Consider the following 8,264-nt stretch of genomic DNA (forward strand, 5'->3'; position numbering starts at 1 on the left):
CTTCGGATACATGTATTTAAATATTGGTTATTTTCTTGATATCATTTTATTGTAAATCATACACAACAGATATAGTTCACGTCTCACTGGAGAAAGTGATAACTTTAGATGAAAGTAAAATGAGAAAAAAACAAGTTGTATTAGGAGACCTCGACATTAACATTCTTTGATTTCTGCACAGTTTAGCCGTTTTCTTACATTTCTCTCTTTCTCTTTCTATAATCAATGTATCTTTGTTATACACTTTATATGACCCCTTTGTACAACTACTGCTCATTTTCTACGCTAGTCGACCCATTTTAATTTCGATCAATTATTCATTGTTGTATTCATTAAACATAATTCATATACAGCCTGTTTCACCAGTGTTTTCTGAGCCTGGGGTGAGTCATGAAAAGCAGTCTCTGTGATGTTGTTTTCAGACTCAGCCCAGGTGACACATGAAACTGAAATCTTGGAAGTGCCTGACATGAAATGACACCGATGAATAAACGTTGACAGACAGGCAACTCTCACCATCCGGGAGCGTCACTGCATCACTGTCTGCAACCACGAGCTTTTTTCTTTGCACCAACCATGTGTGCAAAAAGCTCGACTAATAACAGACCCTGCAACCCTTAATGTGGAGAAGTCAGCAGTAGAAGATGGATGTTATAACAGCGGTGTCACAGAAATACAATTCTCTCCCTTGATAAACACCTGCACCCATATATACCAAAAAAAAAACACCTCTCTCGATTTCAGAATAACAGGAGCTGAATTAAACTCCACTGCAGCATCCTTGCATCGTCTCAACAGACGAGCAAACGCACAGGGCGAAAAAGGTCACAAACACTAAAGGTGAATCATTAACAGGTTGTTGGTGCGCAATGAGGAAAAGGGAAGACGGATATACGGTCAAATACGATTAATCTGTACGCGCGCGCGTGTTTAATTGCCGCCTTCACAGTTGTGTCATAAAACTGTCGTTGATAACAATACAAGGAACAGAAATGAGGTTAAAACACAGAAAATGCAATCACAAGGTTACTGTCTGTGATAAAAAAAAAAAAAATCCTCTCTTAAATATTTTATCTCACCGGGCTCTGAAAGCCTTGAAGTGCAAAAATCACAAATGGGCCTCTAAACACAAAAAGAACAGGTATTTAATCTAATCTAATATCTCTCTCTATATATTTATACAATACTAATGTATAATGTTTAATATAATTTAATATTAAAATGTTTAAAAATGCAGATTTTGATGAGTTAATGCCACAAAACGTGTGTTTAAACGTGCGTTACTCAAACCTAACACAACTCCAACAGACAAAAGGTTAGTTTTTCCATTTTGTGTGTGTGGCACTTTGATATGCTTTAAATTGTTGAATAAAAAGGGTTAAAGAGAAGAATAAAAAAATAATGCTAATAATATTTCAGTCTGGTTTTCACCTTGAGGTCAATGTTTGTCCACATAATTGTTTTAATGAGCATTTAAAGCACATCCTCATGAGGACAGTAACCATGAAACAAGGATATTATAATTGTGCATTATAATACATATACGTATACATACATTAAGTGTGTTTGCAACATCCTGCACAAGAGTTGCATCAGTTTCCTCTTTCAAGGAAGTTTGAAAGAAAAAAAAAAACAATTGCAGAAATAAACAGTAATGGCTACAACGTTGTTAGTCAACTTCAGGATTTAGCAACATACACATTTCACGAGTGGTCTGGGTCATTTGGTGAAACTGTTGGGAAATTCTGCTTTTACAATCGAGCAACAACAACAACTGCGCACACGGTGCTTAGCATTTTAAATATCACCTGGAGGAGCATTAACAATAATTCCTCGTACTTCTTCCAGTATTTGTTCTAATTAGTCAGTCCAGGAAGTGGAGCTGAATTAGAAACATGAACGTGTGAGTCACATACAGCGTTTTTGTGATAACAGTGACTTGTCTACACAGTTGAATAATGCGGGCGCCTTCTGTTTTATGAACATAATAAGGAAACTGTGGCCTGGGGCCGATCGTTTTGGCACCAGTGTGACTCTGGTTAATACAGCGTGCGGGAATACTTTACTTTTTATTATTGATTTTTGGGATTGAATCGTGAATAAATATTTGTTTAATCATCATGCAAGATAAGAGAGTCCTTTATGTGAAACAAGTGTATTACAATTATGACCTCAGTTTAAGCAGAGCAATAAATTCATAAATTAACTTTCCATGACTTGATAATGATGATAATTATTTACACTCCTGGTTATTGAGACTGGTGACATAATCAAAGGGTATTTGTTTGTCTGTCTGACAACAATCATTGTTTACAATCATAATTCTTGCAGACTTTCCGTAAATCGTATAAACTTTATTTCACTTCTCAAATATCACTGTGTTGTGTCTCCTATATCATTATATTTAACTGACATTTCTTATCCAAACAACCAATGATTGATAAAGGAACATCATGAAAATATACATGGGTGCCCACACTTTTGCATACCACTGTAAATAAAAAAAAAAAACAGTTTGATCGTGAACATTATTGTAGTAACAGCAGATTTTGGTTGAAGGGGTTTGTGTATACTTTATATTCACTTTTGAGTTTACAAAATCAAGGTTAATTACAGGAGAAGCACATTCACAAAAACATTTAAATCTGAAATGAGGGACAAATCTTAGTCATGGCCCCTTATCTCCAATTAGGACCTTGCATGTTCTGTGTGCATTTTCTCTCTCCCAGAGTCCAACAACACACATAGGTTATTTGGACCAGACGACCATGAACCCTAACCCTAACCCTAACCCCGTCTCTGAACGTTATGTTGGCCGTGCAGCAAACAAGTGAGCGTCAGCTGCACTGACAGCGTCTCAACGCTCACGTGCCAAAGTGATTTCACAAGCTGGAGTGAAAAAGTACCTGCCTGAAAAAAACGAGGAGGAAGAATCACCGAGTGGAAACAAAAAAAGTCTTGACGTGTCATGGAAACGGGTATTTTGAATTTCTCAACAGCACACGGACAGCGTTTGTGTGTGTGTGTTTGTGTGGCTGTCGTCTATTATTAGCACTGTTTGTGTTTTGTGTCGTAACTACAGAATCCTTTGAAGTGAGAATATAGGTAACACATATATGCTCGGAAGGAAGTGAAAATTATATTTGCTGGACTCTGCACCTCACATATGCCGAACGGTCAAGAGTGCATTATTTATGACACACTTCAGCTGCTGCGCCATTGTTCGACGAGTAAGAATTATGACAATGTGACAATATAACATTGAGCGGGCTCTCGCGGCTGCCGTGCTGGTGGCAGGTGTAGCAGGTGGCGCTACAGTATCTCCTTGACTACTTTCTACTACTTTCATGTGCTGATGTTTTCCGAGCGGGGCTCTTGCGTCACAGATGAAGTTTGAGCTGATCGGTCAATGTGCGGCGAAGTTAACTGGCACTTCCTGTTTCAAAATTCAATGATGTGTCTAATACAAATTGATCAGATTTACAAAATGTGCAAATCACCAAGAAGGACGCCAAATTCAAAATGGTCGACTTCCTGTTGAGTCAAGGCTATGGTTTCCACCAATATTGGCGGAATTTGGCGCCACTTAGTGTCAGGTTTGTTTGTCCTACCAGGTCACAAGTTTCAGGGGGCGCTACTGAGCCAGTAAGCACCACTTTTCCATATTAGCCTTATTTTATTAAAAAATCCGCTAGTTCTAATTTGTGTGCCAATATTCAATCGTTTTCACCAGCGTTTAGTGCCTCAAAAATGCGATCACCACTGTGTAAGTGCTCGGACCCCGATTGGCAAATACACTACCGTTCAAAAGTTTGGGGGTCACTTAGAAATGTCCTTATTTTTGAAGGAAAAACACTTGATTTCAATGAATATAGCATTAAATGAATCAGAAACACACTCTATACATTGTTAATGTGGTAAACGACTATTCTAGCTGCAAACGTCTGGTTACTTCCGCCAAGGACGTGATGTTTGTCTGTCTGTTAGTGAGCAACATATTTGGAAAAGTCACGGATAGATTTGGATGAAATTATCAGGAAATCTGAAATTTCCGCAATGGGAACAGGAACAAGTGATTACATTTTGGGCGTGATCCATAGACGCTATCACTGTTTACAAAACTTGCTCTCTGACCCAGGCGCGCCTGCAGGGTGTATTTTGTAGGCACTGAGCTTTTCTGTGCTCTCCGAGTGCTTTTCTAGTTTTTAATGGAATATGTACATAGGTGTATAGAGGCCCATTTCCAGTTCTAATGGTACATTGTGTTTGCTAATCGCGTTAGAAGGCTATTGGATGATTAGAAAACCCTTGTGCAATTATGTTAGCACAGCTGAAAACTGTTTTGCTGGTTCTTTGACGAAAGGGCAAAATGATTATTTTGAATAAAATATATTCTTTCTAATCTAGTCAATGTCTTGACTATATTTTCTGTTCGCTTTGCAACTCTTTTGATGAATACCCAAATAACCAAACTTTTGAACGGTATGAATACTCCATAAATAGCTCATAAATCCAGGGTATGCAGGGACATACTGACCTCTTACCATCGCGGGTGCTTCTAAACAGCCTCGCAATGAGTAGAGGACGGTAACGTCTAATAAAACTATAACAACAAAAGAATGGCTAGTTAATGTAAGTGGTAAAAAACAGAAGATACACACTTAACAAAAGGCTCACCTCATAAAATCCACACCCACTTACTGTAAGTCTTAACAACACCTTCACCACTTTATCTCACTGTTCCACAAACCTTTCCCAGGAGGAAACTAGTGTTTGTAAACCACTCACTCTCCTGCGCCTAAATCAATAAAGGAAAATCAAACCTCGGCCTCGGCCAATTCTCTCTTGTGAAAGAGGTTTCTGATCTTGCTAATCAAATCTTAAAAACACAGGCCACAAAAACGACTGAATCTGACATTTCTAGTTAAGGGTATAAGGTTATAAAAGAACCACAGCTTCCTCCTTTTGTGACCCAAGCCGTGTGGCTCCATATGTAGTAAGGAACTTATGACTGAACCTACAACTGTATTTTTGTAGAAACACAGTTGCAGCAATGGTTTCGAAGATACAGGAACTATGTTGATCACAGAAGGAGAAGGTTTTGCGCGTGGCGTCCATTAAAAAGGATACGCGACAGGCCATATTGAGTTTCTAATGATCTGCCGTTTCGTTTCTCATGACTCTGACAGATCTGTTGTCAAATACGTGACTTGGGTCATGTGACACCTCTGGGTCCGCTCTGAGTCCGATTTGACAAATGCTACCGAAAACACTTTCGAAAGAGCAAAATAAAGGGTTTGACGCATACTGTTTGAGTCTAGATTTAGTCTTTAAAAAAAAAAAAAAAAAAAAAAAATCAGGTTTGTCTGAATGTACTTTAGAAAGAGGAAGATAGAGGAAGTAAAACCTGCAAGAGACACACGGCTTCATGGGTGTGTGCATTTCCATGAGAGACAGGTCAGAGATCATGTCAGGGACTCGACTCAAGCAAATGGAAAAAAGGCATGTTTTGTAAATGCAAAAGAGGAAACTATGCGTTGTGTGTGTGTTTGTGTTTGTGTGTGTGTGTGTAACCAAACTATTTCAAGCAGGGGGAAGCAGCGAGAACTGTCAAGAAAGTTGCTAAAGATGAACCGGCTCAAAGACTGAACGCCAGTTAACGGCAAAATTTAAAAAAATGTCGGTGTGGACTGAACACAAATATTAAGCACCAATTCAATGGTTGAACTGTTAAATTATCAAATTAAATTGAATTGCCGGTAATTAAACTCAAACCTCTCCTGTTCAAAAAAAACATGGTTTAAATTAGGAAAGGACGAGACAAAGAAAGACTCTACTTCAACCATCTTTTCCTTAACCCGAACCAAATACACTGCAGTTCTTTCTTTGTATAAACTTAGGCTCTGTTGTCATGGTAACAACAAGCAGGTCAAGGTGTGGTCAAAGATCAGTGACACAACAGTAACAACAGTCTCTTGAGATGATTTCCATAAAGAAACACAGTATTTATCCCCAGTTGTTACAATTGTTACTGGAACAGTTATATGGGTCTTTTTCTGTGTTGAATAATAATATGACCTGGTCCAAAAGGTCTAGTCAGTCTAAAAAAAACAGGTTTAAATCTTCATATAAATCATCTTCAATCACTACATTTTCACTCTTACGTCTAATTTTAAAGTGAACAATCATTGTTGTGATACAGTAATATTCAGCAGCTTCGAGGCCCCTATATGTGTTTCTTACAAAAGATCGAGATAATGAATCTCTGCACATGTCAAACAAAAGATGTCACGTTTTTTTTTTGTTTTTTTTTTCACCTTGTCTGAGGAACTGAATGTGAAACTTGACTAATATTGGTATATAGGGCTTCAAAGAAAAGAAGAAGAAAAAAGGTTCCACTGTGTTAAAAACAGCTCTTATCGAACAAGACTGTGGTTGACCGAGGTTTTACAGGTGTTAAATACTAACAGCCCTTGTGCAGCACAGATCTGCAGAGGGAATAAGACGTTCATCTAAAAGCCTGACATTAACAGAGGAGGATGGCTTCGCTCAAGTTCATGGTCCTTCTCTCCATTTGTCTCCAAGGCTACGGTAAGTCAGAGCTCATTTTATAACATGAATTAATGATGTGACATTAGTGATGAACGCTAATCGTCGCAGGTCTGACTTCAGCCTTAAATACGGAGGATTTGGAGAGTTTTCCGGATGCGACGAGAACGAATGACGAGGCCGTGATTCATGCCACAAAAGTATGTTTTTCACCTTTAAAAAACGTAAATAAAAGTGAATTTAAAGAGATTTGATGGGATGCTTGTTGATTGAAAATGTAGTGAAATTCAACAATGAGTTAAAAGAAATGAAGGGATGTACACTCTTAGAAATAAGGGTTCCAAAGGGACCTTCGACACGGGCTGAGGTTCTTCCTGGAACCGTTAGCTTCTGAAAAACCCTTTTCCAAAGAAAGGGCATTTCAAGGGTTCTTGGTAACACTAAAGGTTCCAGTAAGAACCATTTTGATCCGGAGAACCCTTTAAAACCCCTTTCCTGAATAAAGGGATTTAAAAGAGTTCTTGGTGGAACCTTTATAAAAAGGTTCTACCTGAAGCCAAAAAGGGTTCTCCTATGAGGACAAGCTGACGAACCGTATATGGTTCTACTTAGCACTTTTATTTACTAACTAACCAACTAACTAACTAACTAACTAACTAAGTGACAGATGAACAGAGAACAGAGATTTGCATCCCTCTTGACAAACATTCACTCCTTATATACAAAAGGTTTCATATGTTTCTCAGGTTATAGATTTTGGATATAGTCGAAATATTAGAGCGTCTCCATCATAAAATATACTTTAGATGAACAATTTCTGGTAACAAGTGATAAATCAGCTGATGGTATAATGATTTCGATTATTTAATTTACTTTATTTTGACGCAGACAGGTGACGTCTGCCAGGACTGCACCCAAATATTTGGACTGCTTGAAGATCTGCTTTCAAACACGGACATCGAGGTCAGTGTATAACATTTGTTTGTTTTTTTGACTGATAATATTAGTCAGTGCTATGTCTCAGTGCTATCTCGGAAAAAATAAAGAAAATCTCTTCCTCGAATCTCTGTGCACCTGTTTTATCAGGTCAAGTCCACATGTGCAAAAACCTCGTTATCAGTCGTGCACACCGTGTGGCCGCAGAAACCTGACTGAGCACACATCCCCTTTCTGTTGGTTTGGTGCAAGAGCACATCCTTTTTTCTGTGCCAAAAGGAAAAGTTTTTGTGTGTCTTTTTTTTTTTTTTTTACCAGAACTCCAAGAGTCTCTCTTCGTGTAGTTTATCCTGGTCAGTGGAGGAGTCACGTCTGACTGCAACGGAGACAAAGAAAATCATGTTATTAATGTTGTTACTGGCACCAACACTGGAAACTTTAAAGTGTCATTTTAAAACTCACTTTTACTCCTTGGCATTTAACCCTGCATGAGAATTGTCTGGCTGACTTTTAGTCGTTTTAGTCTTTTATTCTATTTGAGTCTTGTTTTTTTTGGTGTTTTTGGTGACTTTAAGTGTAATTTTAGTCTTAAATCTTAAGACTATCAGAAGTCCTGGTATGATATCGTACACATTGTGCTCCACTGGGCAAAACCTAATGATACTACAACAGAAGGTGTATGAAATTGTATGAATACTGCATATAAATGGTTTCATGAATACTGCCATGTGCTCCACCAACAAGGACATTCCAAAGGTCCAGTGTGTTTTGGAGGATTT

Source organism: Microchirus variegatus, assembly GCF_963457635.1.
Source record: "Microchirus variegatus genome assembly, chromosome: 16".
Taxonomy (NCBI): domain Eukaryota; kingdom Metazoa; phylum Chordata; class Actinopteri; order Pleuronectiformes; family Soleidae; genus Microchirus; species Microchirus variegatus.